We start from the raw sequence: 26330 nt of genomic DNA on the forward strand, positions 1-26330 counted from the left end.
CTGCATAGAGGAGTGGGTTCATAAAGCTAAGGAATGACACATTAATGGAGGTGTGCACACATCCCAAGGTCAGGTAGGTATCATGGAGCCACAGAGGGTCCTGCCTGACTCATCAACTGAATCATCTGTTGCACTGCCTCCTGTCGGTGCATCTTTGGATGCCAACAGCAAGGTAGTGTTTTCTTTGTTCACAGACAGGGACTAAATCCTGAGCCTAGGAGTAGCAGGCCTCAACAAATAATTCTGCTACATCATAGCTGGTGCTAGTGATTATGTAGGCTGTTAGTCCTCACCATGGAAATGGTTCTCCAGCAAAATCTTCTCCTTTAGGTAGTCTTTAGCCTTTCAGAGCAGAGTGACCTAACAAAGCAGCTGAGCAGATCTGCTGCCAACCCCTATAACTGGAGCACTTGAAGGTTCCCTTTCATGGACTTTGTTGCTTTCTCCCAAAACTGTCAGATCAAGAGGTTTTGTTCAGGTTCCCTTGCAGTTAAGTCTGAGGGGCCAATGCTTTCTCCCTCAAGAAGATTAGAAATGTCATTGCATCCACCCCCCCCATTACCTCAGAGTTGATTACCCTTCTGAAAGCCAGCAATTCGTGTAGCACATTTTCAGCCAAAAATTACATTGGTTCTTCTTATTACTGTGACTGGAGAAGGAAAGTCCTTCATCTTACCCATGAATTATACCTTGCTGACCCACCTCATGGTCACCGTGTTGCACTCCAGTCTCATCAGTGCCAGGTTAACTGTATGGAGGATATATCCCTGATTTCCTACTGGGACAACTTTATGCCAGAAGTGCTTTATAACTTCAGTGACTTCAATGAGACCCATCAGCATATTATCAGAAAGTCCTACTTGGGAAAATGGAAGGGAGTTTCACTGTGATGCACATCTTATCCATAAAAAAGCTTCTGCTCAGGGAGTTCATACCTATTGCAGTGTCTTACTTATTGCAGGTCTAGTGTGTGCATAAGTAAAGATTGATTTATCTTTTATTTCAGCATGCTTGCCTGTATCCATCCATCCCTTTTTTCCCATTTTTGCACATTGAGTCGGTGTGTCACTTCGTGACAGTCATCTAGAGCCAAGGTTTACACTGTTCGGTGGTTAACCCACCCTTTTCATCTTCCCTGCAGTTGAACCTTTTTTAAAGGGAGTTCTGCCCCATAGATTACCCAGAAAGGCAGTGACTGCACCATGGGTTTGGATTTTTTCCTGTAAAAGCTTAATTACCTTTCTTTTCTAACCAGCTAGCTACTGTACATTTAAGTTTCTGGGATGGAAAAAAGTGGTTATTACCTCTGTTTCAGGTTGTCTGGATTGCAGGCCCTGATGTCCACAGTGCCAAGTACCAGTTTCCACCGATGCAGAACAGGGTAATTATTTATTTATTCAAGTTTGTTTACTGGATTAGGACTCTGATAATCATCTTTACAGTTTCAGACCCATTCTCGGTTGCAATTTACAGCAAGCAAAAAAAATGATTGCAAGCATAAATACATTTTCACAGTCAGCTATGTAATTGGAAAAAGAGTTTATACCAACAGTAACATTTAAGAAATTACTAATGCATATGATTAATATAGTACAACATGTATGGTAACAGAAATAACTTGAATACAGACTGGAAATGTAAGGGTCATGTAAATGTGAGAATGGATAAGACGAGTGGTATTAGAAAGAAGAAAAAAGTGATAGTATCCTTAAGATCATGTCTGTCATTCATGCCAAAAGTGCCCATTTTAACCTTGAAGTAGTCTGTACAGCTGCCATAGTTTTTCCTAAGACTCAAAATAGGTGAAAGAAACGTGTGTATTTGTTAGATATTTTTTGTTTTATTCTTTGAGTTATCATTTTTCAACCAGGGAAATGAGCTTGTCAAAGACCCTTTTAGCTATGACCTGAGTCTCATGGCAAGTAGGTTCATAGGTAGGTACTAGGCTATTAGCCCTAGGGCCTATATAAGCCTAGCCAAAAGGTACCCTGGCTTTCGCCACCCAAGAAAATTATTTACCTGTGCCCCTGTCCAGCAAAGCCACAGAAGTGATCCCTGGGGTGAATTTTCTATTTCCCATCCAATCATCAAGATTTTTCTTGAAGAGTGCTAATGAGGAGCTTTGTTTGATATAGATAGGTAGTTTGTTCCAGAGTATGGGAAGTCTCTGGGACAGGAATCTATCCCTCCAGCATGTTCTGTTTATTGGGGTGACAAGGTTTAGGTCCCTAGAGCATGTAGCTTGGAGGGATTGGGATGTCTTTAGGTGTAGCATGTCCAACAGCTCTGGGTTTGACATAGCTTTGTATGTTAGGCAGAGATCGCCTCTGAGTAGGCGATATGTGACGGAGTAAAGCTGGAGTTTTTTGAGATGGTCTGCGTAGGTCATCTGTTTGAGGTCGGTAATCCTCTTTGTGAGGTACATACCAAAAGGGGCATTGTACTCTATAATGGGTCTAATGAGTGATCAGTAGAGGGGAACAATGACCTCTTTTTCTGAATGAGAAACCTCTTGTGATGAGGTGTGCCACGTAAAAGAATTTCCTGACTGCTGTGGCGATATGATTATCAAAGGAGAGACTACTGTCCACCTGTGTCCCAAGGTCTCTTATCACACTTTCAGTGTTAAGGAGACTACCTCCTATGTGGTAGTTCATGGGTACAGTGCTTTTATCAAAAGGGATGACAATGCACGTTTTGGCATTGAACTTGAGGCCATGGCTTTGACACCACGCATCTGTCTCAGTGAGGCCCATTTGTAGGATGTCCACATTGTTAGGAGTTTAATTATAGCTCCTAGTTTGCAGTCATCTGCAAACTTTGTTAACCAAAGACCTTCTGTGTTAGCCTGTACTTCAAAGAAGTAGATGCCAAACAGGAGAGTACCCAGGACTGAACCCTGTGGTACTCCACTTGTCACTGGTCTGAAGTTGGCTTTGGAGTCTACAACTTTTACAGTGTGGGTTCTGTCATTGAGCCAGTTGGCAACCCATTTTGTGACATATGGATTTATTACTCATTTACTTCTACTATTCAGTAAAAGCTAAAAAAAAAAAACTGTAAAAACTTAAAAAAGCAATTCTTGAGAACGAAGAAATAACACCCCAAACCAGATATTTGAGCGCGCTTTCATCTTTTAATGTGTAAAGACTTCTTCAGAAAAACATAAGAAGATTTAAAAACTGTGGTTTAAATACAAAAACTAAAACAAAAGATTTAACAATCAGCCTATGAGGCTGGTGGTAGTAATAAACCAATAGGGTTAATAGTGTCAAACAGTAGGTGTAACCTTCTGTGTGTAACAAGACACTGTGAACTTTCTTTATTAGCAGCATGTAAAACCTGTTTGTTAAAAAATAAATCCTTACTAGAAACCAAGAAGAAAAACCTTCTGTGTGTAACAAGACACTGTGAACTTTCTTTATTAGCAGCATGTAAAACCTGTTTGTTAAAAAATAAATCCTTACTAGAAACCAGGAAGAAAAAGTAGTCCTAGATAGAGCTATTAAATATGGCACATTGGAACACACTTAAAAATTGGTATAAAAAAGGTCATTTAAATTGACACATTGGAAAAGAAGAAATAATTATGTATCTAGATAATGAAACATAGGAAAAGTACCTAGACAATGAAACATAGGAAAAGTACAATTTATGAAATACTATGACATTATACCTAATTTTGTGAGTTTATATATAATTCCAGAGTGGGGGATGGTGTCGAAAGCCTTGGTGAGGTCTAGATAGGCTGTGTGAACCAACTTACCCTCATCTACGGCTTTGGTGACTGCTTCAAAGAAGTCTATCAGGTTTAGGAAACATGATCTGCCTTTTACAAACCCGAACTGGGTGGGGTCAAGAGTTTGAAGATTACCAATGTCTTTGTTTTGTAAGTTCCATGATGATACATTCCATGGCCTTGCACACCATGCTCATCAGAGTAATGGGGCGGTAGTTCCCGGGGTCCGTGGTGCATCCCCCTTTGTGGAGTGGGATAACTTTGATGTGTTATTCTGAAGAAGTCATTGTGAAAGGACTAACGGAAGCACTTAATCCATTAAATATTTTGTTCAGCTCTTAGTGCTTCCTTGCCACTGTGTTTTTTTTTTTCATTTCGTAGGTGTGTGCTAGGCAAATTGCCCTGGAGCCTTTACAAGCCTAGCCTATAGGATTACCCTGGCTTCGTGCCACCTGACCATAATTCCCTGTGCCTCTGTCGAGTAGAGCCACTGGAGTGATCACCAGGGTGAATTTTTGTATTTCCCATCCACTCATCAAGATTTCTCTTGAAGAGGGCCAGTGAGGTGCTCTGTGTGACATGTATGGGAAGTCTATTCCATAGCATGGGCGGTCTCTGGGTTATGAACCTGTCCCTCCAGCACATTCTGTTGATTGTGGTAATGAGGTTGAGGTCTCTGGAGCATGTGGTGCGGAAGGATTGGGATTTCTTTAGATGTAGTATTTCTAACAGAGCTGGTTCAGACATGGCTTTGTAAGTCAAGCAGAGATCTCCTCTAATTAGGCGATATGAGACAGAGAATAGTTGGAGTTTTTTGAGTCTGTCCATATAGGACAAGTGTTTAAGACCTGGGATCCTCTTTGTGAGGTACTTTTGCGCCCTCTCCAGGTGTTGCAGGTGTCTAGTGAGGTGCATGCCAAATGGGGCATTGTACTCTATGATTGGCCTAATGAGAGAAGAGTAAAGGGAGACAATGACCTCTTTCTTCCTGAATGCAAAATACTTAGTAATGAGATGTGCCTCATAGAAGGACTTTCTGACCACAGTGGCAATGTGGTGGTCAAAAGAGAGGTTGCTGTCAACCTGTGTTCCCAGATCTCTTATTTATTTTATTTATTTATTTATTTTTATTTTACATTTGTTGACCAGGATAGTCCGACTGGATGCATGTCCATTTTCAGCAGAGGCCCAGGGAGAAAAGCTCCATGGAATTACAAATCATCATAACATGTCACATATTACAAATAAATATATTATTTACAGAGATTAGATGGGCAGACAATACAAATTACATATAAAATAGTTTCAGTGATTAGAAGAGCAAACATTATAACAAATCATCAGGTAGTATTATTCAGCGAGAGAATCGTATAAAATTACATAGCAGGCTTCCTAGCAGATTTACACATTCCAGAGGCAAGTTAACCAGGCTTGATACAGTGACATAGCCAGTTTGTTCCTAGGTGGTGGTTGAGCCTAGTTTTGAACTGACCAAGTGAAGTGAGTAAGGTAATATCAGCTGGTAGAGAGTTCCACAATCTACCTACCGAATTTACGAAGCATGAGTCACCGGCTGAGTTATAAGTTTTACATATCTGAATAAGGAGTCTGTTGGAGGAGTGCAGCGGTCTAGGATTATTATAGAGGGTAACAAGATCTTTAAGTGTAGGAGTATTGTTAGGGTTATATATGATTTTATGGGCCATAACCAATTGATTATATAGTATTAGACTGGGTAGTTCATGCCATCCAAGCTGGATTAGATTAATGCAGTGATGTGTCCTAAAAGGCAGTCCAGTGGCAAACCTGGCAATGTGGTTATAACAGATTGAGAGCTTGTTCATGACAGTCTTGTTAACATTAGAGAGAAGAGGGGATGCATACAGAAGAGTAGAGAGAAGGTGAGATCGAGTTATGGCAACTTTGGCTTGGGTGGGTTAGGAAGGCTTTTATTCTGTAATGTGATCCTTGTTTTTTGTTGATGGTTTTAATCAATTGGTTAACATGTAGGTCGAATTTTAGATTATTATCTATAATGACACCTAATAGTTTAGTGGAGAGGTTAGGAGAGATTATTGTTCCATCATTTGCTTTTATTGTAAAGTTAACAGCAGTAGACCTTTGTGTAGGTAATAATAACAGCATTTTAGTTTTTTTAGGATTTAGAATTAGACGTCGTTGGGAAAGCCAGTTTTCTATTGTGTTAAAGGTGATTTGGGTGGTTAACTGTAACCCTATTAGGGATGTGGCCGAGCAAATCAGGGTAGAGTCATCAGCATATTGGATACAGCTGACATTTAGGATGACAGTATTCATATCGTTGATGAAAATGGAAAGTAACAAGGGCCCTAGTATAGAGTCTTGTGGTACTCCAAGGGTGTTAGGTAATAGGTTAGAGAGTTTATTCTGCCAAAGAACAGCCTGCTGTCTACCACATAGATAGGATTTAAACCATTGAAGGGCTTTAGGATCTAGACTGAGTGTTTGCAGGGTGTGGATTAATAGCTGGTGGTCAACCATATGGAATTCCTTGGAGAGATCCAAGAAGAGGGCTGAGGGCATATGGTTATTATTTTGATTATGGTTTGTGGTGTTGGTAAAGACTAGTAGGGCAGAGGTAGTACTGTGGTGAGGTCTGAAACCATGCTGGGTATCTGCCATGAGGTGGTTATGGATTAGATAGTGCATGAACTGTCTCTGAATAATTTTTTCCATAATCTGTGCAAGTGGAGAGAGTATAGCTATAGGCCTATAGTTGGAGAATTCAGGAGAGCTACCTCCTTTATGGAGTGGGATTACATAGGATATTTTCTAAATAGTGGGAATTTTAGCTTCTTCTATGGTTCGATTGATAAGTATCGATAACTGGTATGCAATAGCATCAGCTGATTTTTGTAGGTATTCAGCAGGAAGTTGGTCAGCCAATTGTGTGGTGGGTTTTAGTTTTTTGATTAGAGTATGGATAAGTGATGTGGCGACAGGTTGAAAACTAAATGAGAGTAGGTTTCTAGAGGTGGTACTTTCTGGGCCAAGGAAGCTAGGAGGTAGTTGGCTGGGTAGGGCCTGAATTGTCTCTGTAAAGATTTTGTTAAAACTATTTGAAACATTCTCTGGGGGTTTATCAGTAGTGGCAACTGTGACGGGGGTAGTAATATGTCCAGGGTGTAGTAGTTTATTCAAGCCTGTCCAAAACTTCTGAGGGTTATTTTGATCATCTATCTGTAATTTGCAGTAATATTGTTTTTTGTCTTGTAGTATGAATTTTTTTAGTTTCGTTCCTAAGTTGTCTGTATTTAATTTGATCTTTGGGGTGTTTAGTTGAACACCATAAAGCATGGCTTTGTTTCTAAGGCTAATTTTGAGTCTAGTCTCTTTTGAAAGCCATGGTACAGTTTTTACCTTTGTTATTTTTGAGCGAATAGGTGCGTGTAAGTCAAGGATCTCAAGGAATTTATTGTCAAAGTACACACCTGCTTCCTCTAAGGGGAGGAGTTTTAAAATAGACCAATTACATGATTTTAGTTCCTGTTGGAATTTGGCTGAGTCAAAGTTTTTGTTATTTCTAACATTTCTTAGTAAGGGTTGTTGGGGATTGATAGCTTTGTGCTTAATTATATATGTGAGATGGTGATCGTTTAGACTATCGAGGAGGGTACCAGAGGTGTACAGATGGGGTGACTATTGATGAGTACCCAGTCAAGTATGCTTTCTTTTTGGTTGGGCTTATCTACCCTAGTAGGGGTGTTAATGATTTGCGTAAATGAGTGTAGGTTAATATGGGTGGTTGGGGATTCTGAGGAGCAGGTGGCCCAGTCTATATTGAAGTCTCCGAAAAGTAGGGTTTCTTGGGGGTAGTGACTAGATATCCAGTTTAAGGTGTCTTCAAGTGTAGCTATATTCTTAACTTGGGGGAATATACATGCAGATGATATAAATGCATTTACTTTTGTTAAGTTGCAGTTTGGTGGCTAGAATCTCTAAGTTGTTAATCTGAGGTGGTTGTACTACATCTGTGGTTACATTGAGATTTATAGAGCATAGCTACCCCACCCCCCTTCCTGGAAGCACGGTCCAGCCTGTGTATGTTATACCCAGGAGGTAGTACTTCATTGTCTGTAGTGGTAGGTTTTAACCAGGTCTCTGATAGAGAATCTCAGAAGAGTGAACAGCAAGGATTGCATGCAGTTCATGTATCTTGTTGTGAATGCTTCTAATATTAAGATGACAGGTTAGGAGAGAGTTATATGGCCTGGAAATTGTAGGTTTGTAGCTTAGGTTACAGGTAGAGGGGGAGAAATATTTCAGAAATTCTGTGAAAGTCTTAATAGAGCAGAAAAGTATGGAAATCAAGAAAAGCTACAGGTGGATATTTTTATGGAAGAATTAAATATGCCAAGGTTAGAGCTAGATGAGGCTCAATTACTAATAGCTTGGATAGGAAGATATGAGATATGGTGATGTATAACCAATCTACAGGAAAGTCCCCAGGAATTAGAAGCCCATGGAAGTTTGGAATCTAAGAGGGAAAAAATGATAAAGATCTGGAAGGTTTTGTTTAACGGTATTTTAAGAGAAGTACCACCAACATATGGAAGAAAGCAATGGTAGCTATAATACCTAAAGAGGGTAAAGATCCAGGACATCCAGCTTCATACAGGCCCATTGCAATACTAAACCATTGTTATAAAGTGTTTATGTCTATAATGGCTGAAAGAATAGCACAAGTGATGCCAAAATTGATAGATATGGATCAGTGTGGTTTTGTGGAGGGGAGGCAAACATTTGACAACCTTAACAGAACATTCATGATCCAGAGGGAAGCAGAATGTAAGAAAATACCATTGTTGTTGCTGGGCCTTGATGCAGAGAAAGCATTTGATAGAGTAATCTGGGACTTTATGAGCAGGACAATGGAAGCATTTGCATTTCCTGATAAAATTATAACGTTGATTAGGAGGATATATGATGGATCAGAGGTGAAATTTAAAGTGGGTGGGGTCCTCTCTGATTTCTGCTTTTGCAGAGGAACCAGGCAGGAGTGTCCTCTCTCTCCTTGGTTGCTTAAATTATATTTAGAAACACTGGCAAAGAAAATAAGGGACTCAGAAATTCAAGGATATAATTGGTATAGTAGTAAAGAAAAGCTGGGTCTTTTTGCAGATGATATTTTATACCTGACAAAAGCAGAAAGGGACATTACAGTGTTGTGCACCATTTTGAGACAGTTTCATATCTTTTCAGGATACAAAATTAATGAAACTAAAACAAAGACAGTGACTGTAAATTATATACCGACACATAAATTACTTCAGCAGTATTCATATTAATGGGGACATGATAAAACGAAGTATTTAGGAGTATGGATTAAAAATTATTCCACTGTGTAAAGCTAAGGATATGTGGGAAGAGGCTAAACAAAAGATAACACAAAAACTGAGAAAATGGATGCTCTGTTATATGGATATCGCTAGAAAGATACAAGCAGTTAAAATGTTTTAGTCCTTTTAGACTTGTACACAGGTTAGGCACATTTTTATCAACTAGAGAAGAAGTTGTGGATAGCAATTAATGATTTTATCTGGGAGGCGAAGACGGCAAGAGTCAAGTGGGATAAGCTGATTCTTCCAGTAGAACAAGGTGGATTGGGGTTATCCGATTTGGATTATTTCAAAGCAATACAGTTAAGGCTCATATACATAGCACAATCAGAAAACTATAATTCAAAGTGGAAAGGGATGATGATGAAACAGGGGGAAAGCTCAAGAAACAAGAAGAGATTGGGATTTTGGATGCAGACCTTTAAGGAGAATAACATTGATAATACAGAATATTATATTCATATTCATAAAGTAGAAGAAAGTATGTTAAGAACTAAGTCAACACGGGAATGGAGAAAGGAGATTCTGCCGATAGGGTGACAGCATTTACAGACAGTAGGAAGGAGGGGGCTGGAATTTATTAGAAAATGGAGCTAAGGTATTGGGAGCAAATAACTAAAGAGGGAAAGGTAATAGAATGCGAAGGTGCCAAGAATTTATTTGGACTGCAGGTTAGAGATTGTGTTTCCTATCAAGGATTGATATCAGAGTATAGGCAAAGAGAAAGAAAGAAATTGGAGGTTGTAAACAAAAGACCAGCACTAGTAGAGTTTTTAGTAGACTCTAGGACAGAAGCTACCATTAAGAAAGAAGTAATTAGTAGAGCATATAAAATATTGCATTATAAGAATCGATCAGAAGAGGTTAGAAAGGATTGAGAAGAGAGACTGGATAAAAAATTCACAAAAAAACATTGGGGGTATGTGTATGTCTCCCCAATATGCAACAAAGAATAGAAGATTTAGGATATTTGCTTTGAAGTGTTTACATAGGTAGTTTTATATCCCAGGTAAACTCCAAAAAATTTTTACTCAGGTAGACAGCAAATGTTGGAGGTGTGATGGGGAAGAAAGAGGTAACTGGGACATATTTTCTGGGAGTGTAATGAGTTGGCAGCCTTTAAAGATTCCCTGCAGACTGCTCTGTCAGACATACTGGGTAAGCAAATTGGTATAACTAAGGAAATTATTTTTGGAGCTATGGTACAGAATCAGCAGTGCCTAGACATAGTAAGGCCTTGCTGAGTCTAATTATGGTGGCTGCCAAAAAAACAATTACTAGAAAATGGAAATCAAAAAAGTCCAGACCAACTTTACTAGAAGTAGCGAATATAGCAACAGAGATAGAACAACTGGAATCGGGATCTTTAAAAAAGGGTAGGAGCAAATTACATAGGAAAAATGGGAATTGTGGGAATAACACATGCAGAGGAGGAAAAATGTTTAAAAGAAGACAGGGTTTGAATGAGCTATGTAATGTTTAGAACCAAAAACAGTATGAAAAGAGCCCAAACAAATAACTCATAACTCCAAGAGCACTTGTCGTTGCTGAAGGCAGGAATCGAAACCAGAAATACTCCACAAAAACAGGTTTAATGATAAAATTCACCAAAATTAAGAGCTTTCGTCTTGACTAGCAAGACTTCATCAGAACAATTAAAATATTATACTTCCTCTTTTTAAATACTCCATTCCACCAATCAAATTCCTCAATCTATTTAATTGTCCGTTGAAGAATTTGACGCTGTTCGTTCTCTTCTCCTTAATGTGTGCATTCTCTGACTTCTGCCCTCCTTCTCCTCTGCTAAAAAAGTCTTAGTTCTAGCTTCACCATCGTTTTCATCGTTGGTTATTGTAGGGTTGTTAACAAACAGTCCATTGCCAACACTGGAGGTTCCTGCTTCCACAATTTCAATGGACAATTCAGCAACGACAAGTGCTCTTGGAGTTATGAGCTATGTAATGTTTGACTTGCAATGACTGTATAGATTATAAGTGATGTATAATGTTTGCAACTACAATTGTGTCAGCATGGTTTACTTATATAATGTTTGCAACTGAAATTATATCAGTATGGTTTGTTTTCATTTATGTAAATGTAAGATTGCCTATGTCATATGTGATGATTAATAAGGTTGTTTCTCCTTTAAAAAAAGATTATTTTCTGTTTGGTGCCAAGCCAGGCAACAGTTTCCTTTTTAAGGCCCAGTTACTTCTGGTTCTCAGTATTTGTGTGAGCTATTATCCTATGGCCTTTCTTTCCTGTTATATCAGTATTCACCATTAAGCCATGTCTGCTTATTTGCTCATGATTTTCCCATTTCTACCCTATCTCAAGTGAATTATTTCTGAATGTGGTATTATGTATCTGTCCACCTGCAAGACAGGTAGCACCTTCTTGAGATCTTAATTTTGTACTAAAGAAATGTACACCTTTTCCTTTTGAACATGTTCATGAGGCTGAGTTAAAAGTTTTTATCTTGGAAAATGGTGTTACTCATTGCTCTCATTCTGCAAGAAGAGTATCTGAGGTACAAGCTCTTATGGTGATTCAACCCTTGCTTATCTTTCACAAATAAATGGTAGCTTTGAGAACCAATCCTTTCTTTATGTCTAAAGTGGTTTCAAAGTGTAAGTTGATCTTTCTCCTTTCATTCCAGAACCAAAAAATTCTTAACACTCTGGATATCCACAGGCAACTCAGATACTGTATTGACAGAACAAAAAGTTTCAGGAATTCAAATCAGCTGTTTATTTCCTATGAAGGCAAGAAAAACAGATAACCAGGACAATTTCTAAATGGCCATTTCAGGTTATTTCTTCTTGTTAGTCATACCATAATAAAACACTTACAGGTAAATTAGGGCCCACTCTAGCAGGGATATGGCTACTACTTTGACTTTTTAGAATGGCGTGCACTTTAGAAATGTTGTCTTTTGTATGCATCTCTTCCAGTACTATTTCTGTAAGTCCATAGCAGACTTTGTTAGGACAGTTCTCCAAGCACACTCTGCTCCTTTCGCATTTCCCTTTCTTTCTAAGCTCTGGTATTCATCATAGCTTTGACTACTGCAGCAGTGATTTAATGATGAACATAGTGCAGTTCTGTAAGTAAACTTTCAATAACAGTAGATGTTATAGTACAAGCACCTTTCCTCTGTCTTCCCTTTTTGTTAATTTTTTTCCTCCAGGGTGAGCGTTTTTTGTCCTTCCCTTCTCCTATCACATACTTAACTAGCAGGGCTTTAGCTTTTATTTGTTCTGAGGAAAGAAAGCTCTGAGGTTTTGGCTCCCATACTGCTGTTTAAAGCTCTGAGGTTTTGGCTGCCATACTGCTGTTTTTGTACCAGTAGTGCCGCGGTGGTACAGCGGTAGCGATGTTGCCTCACAGCAAGAGGTTCTCTTGTTCGATTCTCGAATGGAGTGTCTTCTGTGTGGAGTCTGCATGTCTTCCCCGCAGTCGAGTGGCCTCCGAAAGACATGCGTGAATGGGCATGCCCTCGCTGAAGGTTGGGCATCGGGCTGGCAACTCGGCACCATAAAAATCTACTGCCAATCATTAGCGGACCGGAGTTCTGCTTTGGCGACCCCTAACCTGGAAAAGCCGAAAAGTCAAATAACTGCTGTTTTTGTACCACTATCCTCGTGCTGCACAGCATTTAGTAAGTGTTTAAGGTGCACTTAAGTTTTGGAAGCTGTCAAGCATCCAGACCTCGGCAGGATAAGCCTCATATAGTTTAGGATACTGCAACAATGATCTATTTGAAAATCCACTGTCATGGTAAGTTTACTTGCACAACTGTACTTTACTCTGCTTACACTTCCTTATTGTCGTAACACCCATTCCTTCTTATTTATGTAATAAATTCTGTTGGCATTTTCCTGTGGAGCCCTTTCCATTTCTGACCACATTGCAGCTATGGGGTGCTTTGATGTACATGTGAATGCACACAGCATTAGGTACACTACCTGCATGTCAGTGCCCCTGGGTCAAGTGATCACTCATAATGCAGTTTAGTTACGTAGTTGCTACCATTTTTGGAACTGCTTCAATTCATTATGCAGCACTGTCCTTAGAAGGGGGTCCAAGTCATTTGATTAAATCCCAAGTTGTCAAACCCATGTGATTAAAAACTCATTTAACTGAAAACATATTTGACTGAAAACAAATTTGATAGAAAGCCACCTTCACAACAAATACACTGTAAAAAATGTTTTACAGATGGCAAGCTGCCATGTACCCACCATGTGCAGGGGGACATTGTCTCCTACCCCCTTACTATTCTGTACTAACTCCATGGTTGCACAGTGAAAAAAAAAAACACCAACAGTGAGACAGTGCTGGAGTGCGAATACAAGCATCTCCATATCTGGGAGTACAACATGACATTGACCTTTGCAGTCCACATATACACTGTTAGACTTGCTTCCATAATAACTCATGTGAAAAGAAATGGCACCATCATATACTGTCTATAGATTTCTATACTTTTCCATCAGAGGAGTTTTCAATCAAATGGATTCAGCCATTTGTGATTCAATCAAATGGTATAGATTCCCCAGAATGACTGCTCTGTGACAGCTCTTACACAGACCTAACCCTAGTTAGGCAATGTGTGCTGGCTTCTTTATGCTTCTTTCTGACAACCTCCATAGTATTAAAATTACAGGTGGGTCAGAATGTAAGTGTGGTGGACATCAACATTAGTAAATTGTTTATTGAATGTCATGGGTACTTATCCTCCCCACCTGTTGATCTTTGTACCTTATGGTGAATATAGGACATATATAAACATTACTGACAGTGCTGAATTTGAGTAAATAACAATACTAGGCAACCGATCACAAGATCATAAGATGCCTAACTATATATACCTTTGAGTAGGTGCACGTAAACGTTTTAATTCCTTTTCCAACAGTTAGTAGTGTTTACCTCACAAATAAAAGTTTGAATATCTCAGGTGAAATCGCACAGCAGTTAATTGATCTGGCACTTGCCTTAGAGGATTAAGGAGCTTTTAAAGAGCTGCTTACATGGATGGCCCAGAGGTGCAAGTTTTGATTCTCTCAGCCTCCATTACTTAACTGTGCGACTCTAACCAAGCCACTTAACTAGATACTGCTCCTGGGCTGGGTGTGAAAAAGGTCTATGGAGATCATTCCTCTACCCTGTAAGAGCATTTACAAAATAAAATGCATGAGTATTCATTAAAGTATTTGGATAAATGTTTGTCTTGTGTCATCCATAATAACATTTTCATTTTACTAGAGCAATTAAAAAATGCATAATATACAGTATGTCCACAGGAAAAAATGCATGTACTATTATGATAATACTTATACCGCTTTTCAGATGTAGTAGCATAAACACTTTTGAGGAACAGGCAAGTATATTTTAACATTTATTTATTTATTTATTTATTGACATTTGTTAACCGGGCTAGTCCAACTGGGATTTTGACCCCATTTTCAGTGGAGACCCGAGGAGAAAAGCTCCAGAAAATAGTCTTTCTTATTAATGGAGCTAATATTTTATGTGGTCTCCCATGTTTTATTGTTTCTAAATGTGTTTGACCTCAGATGTTACTTATGCCATTACGTGTTCACATAGCTGAATAAATGAGATTATTTCAGCTTCAGGAGCATCTCAGACATGTTTAGAAAGAGAGTATGTAGTTTATAGGTATATACTAGCCTAACGACCACTGGTGCATTTTTAAGCCTAGCCATGCATCCCAAATCTCTGACAAGTTCTGTTACCCTTGATAAGTGTAAGCATAGGCTTGGGAGATGAAACGTTTACAAGCATGGGCCTGAGAGATGAACCATTTACAGGCTACCTGTGTCCATTAGAGACATAAGTGACAAACTGGGGTGAATTTCCTGTTCCCCATCCAGTTGTCCAAATTGCACTTAAATTGGGTTAGGGAAGGAACTCTGTTTCACATGGATGGGGAGCTTGTTCCAGAGAAGCAGTAGTCTCTGGGATACATATATGTCTCTCCATCAGGTCCTATTTGTATCACAGGCAAGGTTTAAATCTTTATAACTGGTAATTCTGGTGATGTTTGTTTTGCAGGTATGCAAAAGATTCGCCATGGTAAGGATCTGACAATGCCTTATATGCCAGGCATAGATCTCCCAATCAACAGCTTGTAGGGCTTTGTGGCGGTCTATACAGGACATGTTACTTATGCCCTCTATTCTTTTAGTGGTGTGTGTGTGTTGCTCCTAATTAAAACCTTTAGTTATTTGTTTTATTTTGGAGTTAAAATAAGATTAGTGTAATCAGTGTGTCTGACTGGGTGTGTGTGATTACACTTTCTTGTCTAGGATGTCTAAAGAAACAAAGGTCTCAGGCTTCAAGAAGTGTGATGCGTGCTGTCAGAAAATGTCTCTGACAGACGGTCACACTTCTTGTGTCTATTGCCTGGGGCCTTTGCACCTGCAGGACTCCTGTGCTGTATGCCACGGCTTCAGCCCCAGGGTCCTGCAGGAAAGAAAGAACAAGTTGATCCTAAGGGGTCTACTTAAGCCTGAGGATTCCCTTTCTGTCTCTGGGAAGCCCTCTAAGGCTTCTAGGTCCTCGGCTGCAGCTACTGAGCCGAGACCTAAAGCTACAAAACCTATGTCTGCATCGGCTCCGGCTGGAGCCGAGTCTACAGCTTCTGTGGTTCCCTCGGCTCCGGCTGGAGCCAAGGTAGTAGAAATTCCCTTGTTGGCTCCGACCAGACCTTCGGAGCCGACATCTAGGAAGAGATCTAGGTCACCATCCCTTGGCTCCGTTCATTCGGCTCCAGCATCTCCTCTGCTGTCTGAACGGAGCCATAAATCTCACTCCTCTAGGTCATCGAGGCTGTCGGACCATGACCTTCAGAGGGTAGTGAGTCGACTTCTAAAGTCCGAGGCACTGGCCCAAATGCTTCAGAGCCCGACTCATCAGTCGATGCCTGCCCCTGTCCATCAATATGTTCCTCCTCCGACTCCGTTGAGCTCGGAGCCAGGGCGTTTCGGAACCGAGACTGTGGTAGCGTCGGAGCCGATACAGGTGTCTTCGGCTCCGTCGTCGGCTCCGATTTCTTCTTTCGAAGAATCTCGGCGCCGGACTTCCCTCGTCGGCTCCGAGGGGGTGAGTGGCATCGGACCCTTGTCCGACCCCGCTCTTCCTCTCGGAGCTTTGGCGCTGGTGAGTTCGGCTCCGACATCGGCCTCGGAGCCATCACTGTCGGTGCCAAGGGAGGTTCTCAGCTTCTCGGAGCGGGGACCTCTGGCTTTGCCTGACAGGTGTGCGTTCGAGGTCATGCAGAGTGTGTTAGAGCCTAGCTCTACTCCACAGTCGGCTCCGTCCGCCCCTCTATGGTGCCTCAGGTCAAGTGGACGCGCTCCCCCATCCCGGACTGCAGGGAGCCAGCTCCTCAGGAACCCCTGTGGGATTTCATCCTCTTCCGAGGCCTCTCCTGATTTGGCAGAAGAGCCCCTCGGAAGAGGAAGTGTAAGAGGAAACACATTGACTCACCTGAGTCCATCACATCTGACACAGATTTAGATGATTCCGAGGGTTCCCCCCGTTCCCCTTCTGAAGATGTCTCTTTTGCAGACATTCTCAAATCCTCAAACAGAGGGAAATTGGCCAGCCCTCAACCCTTCGGAGGATGAATCTGTGTACCTTGAGGCGGTTGGCTCGTCCTTCCACCTCCTGGGTGTCTCCCCTTTAACCCCCTCATGCAGGTGGTAGCTAAAAAGGCATGGACGGCTCCTGATTCAGTGGACCCCACTCCCAGGAGACCCTCAAAATTCATAACGGCACCAGCAGACAAACAGTTCTTGACAAAAGGAGTTTCTGTGGATGCTATGGTGGTAGCTGCTGCCACTAAGAAGGAACTAGCTGATCCTTCAGTACCTGTCCATCCACCTAACAAGGAATCTAGGTCAATGGACAGGTAATGCGGAAGCGGATGTTCTCGTCAGCGACATTTGCTATGCATTCGCTGAACTACCTGTGCCATTTTACTCGTCTTCAAAGGGACTTGATTAAAGAAGCGAGTGACATGTTGAAGGACCCTACAGCTGCGGGTTTTCAAGATAAGATGAACACTCAGCTGGCTACCCTTAACTCCATAGCCAACTCCTCCATGCGCCTCCTTTCTTATGCGGCTGATGGAGCGAGTAGCCGCAGGGACGGTGTGGCCTTACGAGGCATGCCTGGATGTGGCTATGTAATTTTGCGGACCCTTCAAGGCGTCTTTCACTAATTCCCGTTTGACGGATCAGCTCTCTTTGGTCCTCAAGTGAAAGAAACCTTGACTAGGTGCGAGACTGATGGCAAGACTCTTTCTGCCGTCTGAGTCCGTTTTCTACTCCTTCTAGGCCTTACCCCAAAGGCCAGAAGGGTGGAAAATGTGGTTCCGTAAACAATCTCAAGGGACTTGCCTGGCGACAAAGTCGTTTTCCTGCCAGAGGCAGAGGCGGAATAACAATGGTAGACGCCCTCGAGGCAGGGGGGCTCCGCAGAACCAGGGCAATCGAGAAGCCTTCTCTGATAAGCCCTTTCAGCATCCCTGAGGTGTTGCCTGACTGCCCACCTTCGGAGGCAGTCGGGGGAAGATTGTCACTGTACCCAGAAGCCTGGCTATCCCTGACTCAAGACAAATGGGTACAGTCCGTCATTTCGAAGGCTATTCTATCCCCTTTCTTCGCATTCCGAGCCAATCAAAAAAATCCCTTCCAGATGTTCCACCCGCTCAAAGGGATCTAGCGGTTTTCGAAATTTCAAAGCTGCTTGCAAAAAGAGCAATTCAACCAGTTCCAGCAGACCAGCAAGGATCCGGAATCTACTCAAGGTTCTTTTTAGTTCCAAAGAAAACAGGGGACTGGAGACCAATTTTGGATCTCAGTATCTTGAACAGATCAGTCAAGAAAACAAGATTTCGGATGGTCACGCTGCAGTCCATCCTTCCCCTATTGGGAAAAGGAAACTGGATGTGCTCTATAGACCTTCAGGATGCGTACTATCACATAAAAATGAACAGCCCTGCCCTTTGGTCTCACCACTGCCCCCCGGGTGTTTACCAAATGCATGGCAGTGGTAGCTTCTCACCTGAGACGACAAGGATTCCAGGTGTTTCCATATTTGGACGACTGGCTCCTCACAGCTCCCACCAAGCATCTCCTTCTGATGGCCAGGGATTACACCTTTCCCATTTGTCAAAAGTTAGGCATTTCAATAAATTGCGAAAAGTCTGTTTTGTCGCCTTGTCGTACTATTACCTTCATAGGCGCAAATCTAGACACAGTAAACATGTCTGCGAGACTAACAGATCAGAGAATAACAGACATACACAAACTGGTCTCACTTCTTTTCAACAACAACAGAATCAAAGCCAGGTTAGTGCTGAAAGTGTTGGGAATTATGGCGGCGGCCATACCTCTGCTTCCATTAGCCAGATTCCACATGCGAATCCTTCAATGGATGCTCTTTACACAATGGTCATACCAGCAACTTCCAATATCCCACACCATTATGATCACGCAGGCGTGCAGAAATCATCTCATGTGGTGGATGTCTTCCCCTCAGCTCTTGTTGGGGAGACCCTTTGTTCCTTTCCCTCCGGTTGCTACTCTGACAACGGACGCCTCCCTGATCGGGTGGGGGGGGCATTATCAGGGCAGGACGGTCCAGGGCACATGGCAACCAAACGAATGCCACTTGCACATAAATGTTCTGGAGATGAGAGCAGTGCTTTTAGCGTTGCAAGCCCTTCAAGACTCTCTTCCCTTGGGAAAGATTGCAATCCAGACAGACAATATGTTTGTAGTGTGGTACATCAACAAACAAGGCGGAACCAGGTCCTACCCCCTGTGTCGAGAAGCACTCAGATTGTGGCAATGGGCGATTTCTTCTCAGCGGTTTCTGATAGCAACGCACATCCCCAGGAAGTCCAATCAAATCGCGGACAAGTTGAGCAGAGCTATCCTCATGCCTCACGAGTGGTCTCTGAAAGACTCTGTTGTGAGAGAAATTTTCCTCAAGTGGGGTCAGCCTTGCTGCGATCTTTTTGCTACTCCCCAAAACAGCAAGTGCAGAGATTATTTCACACTATTCCCTTTACCAGGCCAACCCAGCAGAGATGCTCTAGTCCAAGTTTGGCCCCGGGGACTTCTGTATGCATTTCCTCCCTTCCCACTAATCTCTCAAGTGATACAGAAAGCTATCGCTCAGAAGGCCTCATTGATCTTCATTGCTCCTTACTGGCCTCGACAGGTGTGGTTCCCCTTTCTACATCAATTTCTGTTGGAGCGACCTTGGCATCTGGACCTAGTTCCAGATCTTTTGATCCATCAGTCGGGTCAGTTACATCGCTCCCTCCCCTCTCTGAACCTCACTGCTTGGTTCCTCCAGTTCCAACCTTAGCCAGGCTTCCTCAATTATCTCACTCCATTCAAGATATTTTGATAGCTTCCCATAAATCTTCCACTCGGAAGATTTATTTGAGTAAGTGGAAACACTTCACATATTGGGCTCAAGGAAGGGACATAGATCCTTTCACTGCTTCCATCCAAATGGTCCTTGATTTTCTAGCTGAACTCTTCCATGCAGGTTCATCTCCCTCTACTCTTAAAGTTCAATTGGCAGCTATTTCTAACTTTCATGTGGGTATTTCTGAGTCTGCCTTAATGTCCCACAAGCTTTGCAAAGCCTTTTTGAAAGGAGTTTTTCTTCTCAGACCTCCTATAAGAAATCCTCCTTCTCCTTGGGACCTAAATTTAGTTCTTACTTCTTTGATTCTTCCCCCTTTCGAACCGGCAGCTTCCTGTTCTTTAAAATTGCTATCATGGAAAACTTTTTCTGGTAGCAATTACTTCAGCTAGAAGAGTTTCGGAACTTCATGCACTCAGCTGTCGACCTCCTTATCTGTTGTTCCATAAGGACAGGGTATCCTTACGAACCAACCCTTCTTTTTTGCCTAAGGTAGCCTCGACGTCTAATCTAAATCAAAGCATTGACCTCCCTGTGTTTTTTCCAGAATATTCCAATAGGTCTGAACAAAAATTACACTGGCTAGATGTTCATCGTCAGTTAAGGTACTATTTGGATAGAACAAAACAATTCAGAAAATCTGATCAACTGTTTGTCTCCTATGCAGAAGGCAGGAAAGGACTTTCAGTTTCAAAGGTATCATTATCTAGATGGCTAACATCTCTGATTTCCCTTGTTTATGAAATTAGACACCAAAAGCTGCCTAACAAACCTAAGGCCCATTCCACCAGAGCTTTGGCTACCTCCATAGCCTTCCAAGATAGACTGCCTATTGACACCATTTGTGCAGCGGCTACTTGGGCTACTCCTCACACTTTCATTTCTCATTATAAGTTGGATTTAGCTTCTAGGCATAGAGCTAACTTTGGTTCCACTGTTCTCAGGAGTCTGTTCCATTAGGCCACCCGGGACAAGGTGCTAGGGATGCGGTCCCATCCAGCAAGAATGAAGGCGAGATAGACAACTTAACATATAGAAGTTATGTTCTTACCATAACGTTCCATGTTAGTTGTCTTCTTCTCGCCTTCTTCTTGCGTCCCACCCTCCTTCCCCCTGGCCTGGACAGACCTAGAGGAGTTGTGATTGTGACCTCTCTTTCTACCACCTCTTTACTTAGGCATATGCTGCTTTGCATATTTCCTGAATCAGGATGTAGGTCACCCTTTTTCTCCCTGTTGTTAGAGGTGGACTCTGTTTATAGTTATTCTGTTATATACTGTTACTATTATAAGCTGGGGTTAGCTTACAAACGAGATCTGAGGTAACTCTCGCCTAGCATTGTGGGATATAAGGAGAGCCTCGAGCCGGTGGAACCAACTCTCGAGCTTTTAGAGTGGCAGTCGGAGCGAGGTCGGCTCCGAACCCATCCAGCAAGAAGAAGGCGAGAAAAAGACAACTAACATGGAACGTTATGGTAAGAACATAACTTCTATTTTCTTATTAATGGAGCTAATATTTTATGTGGTCTCCCATGTTTTATTGTTTCTTAAATGTATACAGTAAGTAGATATGAGAACACAGTTTGTGATAGCTAAAGATGTTAAAATAAGTGGTAGCCATCACATTTTAAACAGTTTTTTTGCATGTTTGACCTCAGATGTTACTTATGCCATTACGTGTTCACATAGCTGAATAAATGAGATTATTTCAGCTTCAGGAGCATCTCAGGCATGTTTAGAAAGAGAGTATGTAAAATGGCACAGCACTTTGAGTGTACATAATGGAAGTGTTTCTACATTTAAGTTTATAGTACTTACTAAACCATCCAATAAAAAAAGGAAATATACTCGTAAGTTTATAGGTATATACTAGCCTAACGACCACTGGTGCATTTTTAAGCCTAGCCATGCATCCCAAATCTCTGACAAGTTCTGTTACCCTTGATAAGTGTAAGCATAGGCTTGGGAGATGAAACATTTACAAGCATGGGCCTGAGAGATGAACCATTTACAGGCTACCTGTGTCCATTAGAGACATAAGTGACAAATTGGGGTGAATTTCCTGTTCCCCATCCAGTTGTTCAGATTGCACTTGAATTGGGTTAGGGAAGGAACTCTGTTTCACATGGATGGGGAGCTTGTTCCAGAGAAGCAGTAGTCTCTGGGATACATATCTGTCTCCCCATCAGGTCCTATTTGTATCACAGGCAAGGTTTAAATCTTTATAACTGGTAATTCTGGTGATGTTTGTTTTGCAGGTATGCAAAAGATTCGCCATGGTAAGGATCTGACAATGCCTTATATGCCAGGCATAGATCTCCCAATCAACAGCTTGTAGGAGACAGAATACAGGGATAGGGCTTTGTGGCGGTCTATACAGGACATGTTACTTATGCCCTCTATTCTTTTAGTGAGGATTGGACGTCCAATTGTTGGATGTGCCTGGTAAGGTGCATACCAAAGGGAGCACTATACTGAACGATAGGTCTAATGAATGCTGAATATAGTGGAACAATGACTTTCTTGGACCTAGATGCCATACCTTTGTTTATAAGTTTTACAACATAGAATGATTTCCTCACTACAGTGCACACGTGATGGTCAAAGGCTAGATTACTGTCTTCATACTATATGTCCCCAGGTCCTTGTCTACTCGGTCAACTGTTAGGAGTGTGTTGTCAATTTGACAGTTACCAGGGGTGGATAACTTCCCATGTGATAATGTTATGCATTTCTGGGCATTTAATTTTAGTCCATGGCTCTGACAAACGTTATTTGCCTGTGTCAGTCCTTCTTGAAGAGCATTAGTGTTGGTGGCAAATTCTGTGACTGCTCCTAATTTGCCATGATCTGCACATTCATTTGCCTTGATTTCAGAGAAGTAAATGTCAAAAAGGAGCAGTCCCAGGACCAATTCCTGAGGGGATGCCACTTGTGACAGGTGTCTTTTGTAGAGGTGGACTCCCCAATTCAAACTTTCAGGGTCCTGACTAAGAGCCAACTGGCTACCCACCAAGGTGACATAATGGTTTATACCTTACCTGTTGAGTTTATCAACAATGCCTGAGTTGGGTATTGTGTCATATTCCCTGGCCAGGACAAGGTAGGCAGTGTGAACCATTTTCCCTCATCCATTACTTTGTTGACCTTCTCAATTAAGTCCACCAGGTTCACTAGGCATGACCTGCCCTTGACAAAACCAAATTGGGTTGTGTCCAGTGTTTGGAGGTTTCCTGTGTCATTATTGATCCTTTCAGTGATGATTCTTTCTATGGCTTTGTATATGAGAGTTATGAAACTTATGGATTTGTGGTTTCCAGGTTCTCTAGATGGTCCACTTTTGTGCAGGGGGATGACTGATAACTGTTTTCCATTCTTGAGGCACGAAGCATGTTTGGAGGATACAGTTAAACAGCAATTCCAGAGTGCCTGATAGGTCATGTTTCATGCTGTTTAGAAAACATCCTGGGATATTGTTTGGACCCTTTGATGCAGTGTTCTTGGCTTGAGAGAGAGCATTGAGGTCCTGTTTCCTAGTGATAGCAGGGGTAGTTATATTTGATGGTGTTTCCTGAAGGGAAGTTGAAGGTGAGAAAGAGGTAAAGTTAGAGCTGAATATGTCTGTCAGTAAGTTTGCTATATCTTCTTGCTCAGTATAGGTAGCTCTATTAACAATGAGCTCTGCAAACAATTGTGTATTGCCTATGAGGTTGCAAACATAGCTAAAGAATGCCTTGTAGTTGTCCTTGGCCTGAGAGGCCAAGTTTACCTCAAATTTGGCATTGGTGGACTTAATTTGTCCCTTGAGTTGTTTGTTTAGTTTGATGAGAGTGCTGTGATGAATGTTATGAGTCCTAATTTTTGCTACGATTTTCTTCCTTCTGGTATACAAAATAATGCCGATGTGATTCCTCCAGAGGTCTGTTTTTTTTTTTTTTTTTAAGTTAGTTCTCTACTTCTTCCTGGTGAGTACAGCTGTCTACCAAACTGTTAACATGCTTGTATAGGGTTTCTGTGAACAGTTCAGTGTAGGGTTTGAAATTTTTCCAGGTTATCACTTAATAGTACGAAGTTAGCCTTAGAGTAATTCCTGAACATTCCAGAATTAGCTGGGGTTCTGGGCTTTATTTTACTTCAAAGGAGACCATTTTGTTGTTTGACCTTACCAAGGAAGGCTTTGCACTAGGGGGTGTGCAGCACTCTGCATTGTTAGTGAGGACCAGATCCAGTATGTTTGCTCCCATGGTCAGTGTATTGACAATCTGCTTTAGGGGATTTGTGTTTGCAAAATCCAGGGATCTCAATGCCTGCATGTTTGGTGTCTTATATAATTCCCAGTTAATAGTGGGGTAATTAAAGTCACCTATGAATATGGTATTGGATTAGATGGTGAGTGCTTCCAATAAGCTTAAAATCATGTTATCACTTTTCTGGATCATATAGCTTGCAAGGAAGTGGTGTGGAATTTTGCCTGTGGTGATTTGAATGTGGAGAAGCTTGGGTGCATTCTGTTGTTTGACCAGCATTGAGGTTTATTTATTTTTGATGTAAATCAAGACACCTCTTCCTTAATCCTTGTCTGGGTAGTAGCTGATCTAAATGTGTGAAAGGCATTATAGCCTTTCTCTCTGTGGTTTTAAACCATGTCTTAGTGACTGCAGAGACGTCAGCAATCTCTATGCTGAGGAGAGTTTGTAGGGAGTGGAATTTCTTATGTGGACTCATGGCACTAAGCAGTAACACCTTTAGATTTCCTATGTCGGAAGTACTTTCAGTTTGGCATTGCTTAAAAAGCCACAATGGGGAGGACAATGTTTTAGCTAATATTCAAAAGCCTAGTGGGGAGAGGTGCAGACCATTCCTGGAAAAGCAGCATTGTCTGTTGACCATCTCCTTCCCTGCTGGCAAATATTGCAACCCCTTACAATGACATCAGAAACTAAGCCAATTACTAAACTCAGTTGTCTTCTGTTCATTTTGTGACATCATTCTTGGAGGAGGTAAAATGTTGCTCAGTGCTAAGTTCCTAACAGCTGGGGACACACATTCCTAGATCTCCATTATGTCTCTCTTCACATAGTCTAGGGAGGTATGTCCCAAGTCATTTGCAACCAGATGGACTATGACTGAGTCATACTGGTACTTGTAGTCCAATGACCTCAATGTGTATGTAATGTGGAGAATAATGGCCTCTGATAAACTGTCACTTTCTCCTTACTCAGCCTGGCAAGAGGGACATCCATGTGTCTCACAGTGTAATCTCCAATGAACAGAATGTTAGATTGTATGGTGGCATGCCATATGGGTTTAGAAGCTGAGACTCTTTGAGATGTGGCTGTATATGTTGATGTGGGTGTTGTTTTGAAAGAGTGCTTTCTGGGCAGCTGAGGGTATTTGTTGTGTACTTCATCTAGGAGATCTTTGGGATTTAGGAAGTTTACATTTAAGTGCCATAGCATATGTGTTCTACGTGTCTGCTTTGAACTGTGTGTGATATGTAGAGCATATGTACTTCTAATAACCTAATTTACATTAGGTGTGCTTTTATGCAAGAGCTTTGCTTCCAGTGACATTGTGTAAGTACATCTTTCACATGCCATATCACTTTGTTTGAGAATTATCAGGTTGTCTGTAAACAGGCAATTTCTAGAGTGCCTCAGGTTGTTCATATCCAAGCTGGTAAAGGAGATCGTGAGAAAGTTCATATCAATGTCAACAGAACCTTTTTTATTGATTAGAATGTTGCAGTGAGAATATAAACTAATGTCAGGAGTATCTAGTTTACAACTCTGGGGGCAGTGCATATCACTACAAACTAGTTGCCCTGTTTACAGCTAGGTATAGGTGAAATTTCAAGGGTGCTTTTACAGGAAAAATGTCAGCTCAAGGTGTCTGCATCTATACAGGGCATTGCCAAACACTTGAGGGGAAACTAATAAGTAGACCCTCACAATTTATGGATGGAGTATTTATGGAGATATTCCAAAGTTATGTTATCATCAAATCAAGCAGTACTTTCTGAAAAGAAAGAATTAGCTTTGTCAGGAAAGATGAAAAGAGGGTATTCACCTGATTAGCTACTGCCTGACTTGTACTAGTGCTGGTCTCACTATTTCACACTGCTGGGATACAATACCCCTTTGCTTCTTCTTTCACTAGAAGAAAAACAGTAGCACCAATCACAAGTTGAAAAGCAGGCCACAAGCTCTTTGTTGATCTTGTCTGAGTGTTGATCTTGTCCGAGATGATGCAGGGGTATGTAGGTTTGTTGTAAGCGTTTCCTGGTAGATTCCTTGAATAACAACTAGACGAAGCAGATATGGTCAGGAATCAGTGCCCCCTGCTTCTTCTCTCACCAGGAACAAAATATAAGCATAAATTCCAAGCTGGCACCTATGAACAGTTATCCGGCTTTCTGTTGATCAGAAGTCTTCAGGAAATAAGGTCCCTGTGCTGCTTCTCTCTCCAGGAGCACTAATCCCAAGATAACTACTGAGATGCAGAATGCGGGCTCTCCAATAATTGATGGTCTTTAACTAGATGTTGCATATTTTGGAGGTAAGATGGAAAAAAAATGGATTAATATCCTAAGAGCTGCAGTGTACACCAAGGAGTTAGGTATGAATGAGGGGATAAACTCTAGCAGTCTAAGGGGAGAACCACTAATTTTAAAAGAGTGAGATAGATTGGAAGGGGATGGGCAGTTAGTATTCTGGCTGTTTGGAGTACAGTGGGATG

At 41.5% G+C, this 26330-nt stretch overlaps 1 protein-coding gene across 1 annotated transcript in view; it reads left to right on the top strand.

Moving 5' to 3' along the window:
* The window catches only part of FAM114A2 (family with sequence similarity 114 member A2), a 1115082-nt gene that overhangs the window by 913292 nt on the left and 175460 nt on the right, over positions 1-26330 (top strand). The window lies entirely within an intron of this gene.

This window comes from Protopterus annectens, chromosome 4.part0 (genome assembly GCF_019279795.1).
Source record: "Protopterus annectens isolate FY-2018-M chromosome 4.part0, PAN1.0, whole genome shotgun sequence".
NCBI classification, from domain to species: domain Eukaryota; kingdom Metazoa; phylum Chordata; order Ceratodontiformes; family Protopteridae; genus Protopterus; species Protopterus annectens.